The sequence below is a fragment of the Nannospalax galili genome, unplaced genomic scaffold (assembly GCF_000622305.1).
Source record: "Nannospalax galili isolate Female #2095 unplaced genomic scaffold, S.galili_v1.0 scaffold278, whole genome shotgun sequence".
Lineage (NCBI taxonomy): Eukaryota > Metazoa > Chordata > Mammalia > Rodentia > Spalacidae > Nannospalax > Nannospalax galili.
In genome coordinates, this window is record NW_008347536.1 from 2,063,038 (window position 1) to 2,064,745 (window position 1,708).

Consider the following 1,708-nt stretch of genomic DNA (forward strand, 5'->3'; position numbering starts at 1 on the left):
TTTTTTTTTCATACAGAAGAATTCATTCCAAAGCAATTGACATTGAGATGTTTTCACATGCATTTCTAATCTCTATATACATGACCATCACTGGTCACAGTCACCCACCTTCTGAGCGTCTCGAGATCTGAGCATGAATACAAACTCGTCAGATAGACAGCCTTCCTCTCCCACTAGAGCCTCCATACTCTGCCATCCCTGTCACTGTCCACTGTGTTGTCAGCGCCCTCATCCATTCCCCCCTGTCTGCCCTTCTGGTAAATCTAGTCAGCCAGAGGTCCCTGTTCCAAGAGGGTCAGCTGTTCCTCATCTACGGCAATCCATTGTTAGTATTCCTTTGGATAGAATAGGGGTCTGCTGTTCATTTTTCCTGTAGTATGTTGGGTTACTATCTGGAAGAGCCTTTATCTATCCTGGCCAACAACTCAACTGAAGGTATCGCCTATCTGGCTTTGCTGTTTGTCGAGTAACATTTAGTTATACATATGTATGCTCTTATGATATAATGTTGGCCCCTTTAATCTTTGGTTACACTTCCCTTTTGGGTGGTTAAGGACATACAATTGGACCAGATAAACTGATTTGTTTTTACTCTTGAGGTCGTTAGAGGATCTGTTCCTCAGGGGTCCCGTGGGTTTGGGAGGAGCCCCTGGCTCCTTTCTTTTACCAGTTCCATCTATGTGAAGATAAGTCAAAGGTCCTTCTCGGCCATTGTTGGCTTCTCTTGGAAAGAAGGAAGAAATGAATCCCCCCGTTTTGCCCTCCTCTTTATAGACTGGACACTGGTTCAAGTCCATCTGGTGGGGTCTCCTTGGCTTCCTTGATCAAGAGGTCAGATGACCCACCACCATTACAGGACATTTTGCGAGATGCTCATAGGCCCTGGGAACTAATCGACCTAGGAGGGCAAGGAGCAAAAAGTGTCCTTTGTATCCCTCTGACCCAATTAGTATAGATCTGAAGGTATGTCTGTTAAACATCCAAGAAGGTTAGTTCCACCATTCTGGCATTTTTAATTACTGTGTGTCTTGCAGATAAATCTTGGGTAATGACCAGTTGGTCTCAAATAAACCTTATCTAGAGATATATTTCTTGATCTGTTATGTATAATTTGTCAGTAGATTACAGGAATAATATGGTGCCCTCTGGTTTTCGTGACTAGTTAGGCATTGTTTCTCTCTTGTATTATCTCCCCCATCTATCATGGTTTTCCCATTTAAGGTGCCCCCATTTCCCCGCCTTTCTTCCTTACTAATACCCTTGCTCCTATGATCCTCCCTCTGTTGAACTGCTTCTTTCTATTTATCCCCTAGGTTACTCGTATACCCTTCCCTCCCCCCTCCCTTAATCTAACCCAATTTTTATCCATATCTGCCTTATTAAGGTCTGTTACCTACTATTCTTCTCCTTCAGGTTATTTCTTTTCCTTTACCTCACTGTTTCCTTACCCTTGTCCTGGTTCCTGCAGTTATGTCTGTTTGCATACTTATTTATCAGAGTCTGATCCTAGGATCCACATATGAGGGAGAACATATGTCGATTTTTTTTCTGAGATTGTGTTAACTCACTTAATATAACAGATTCTAGTTCCATCCATTTACCTGCAAATTTCATGATTTCATCTTTCTTTACTGCTGAGTAAAAAACTCCATTGTATAAATGAACGACATTTTCATTATCCACTCATCAGTTGAGGGACACTTAGGTT

General features: G+C 42.1%; 1 protein-coding gene across 1 annotated transcript in view; it reads right to left on the bottom strand.

Annotated features, from left to right (window-relative positions):
* The window catches only part of Tmem135 (transmembrane protein 135), a 272,569-nt gene that overhangs the window by 129,452 nt on the left and 141,409 nt on the right, over positions 1-1,708 (bottom strand). The gene's annotated exons all lie outside the window — the stretch shown is intronic.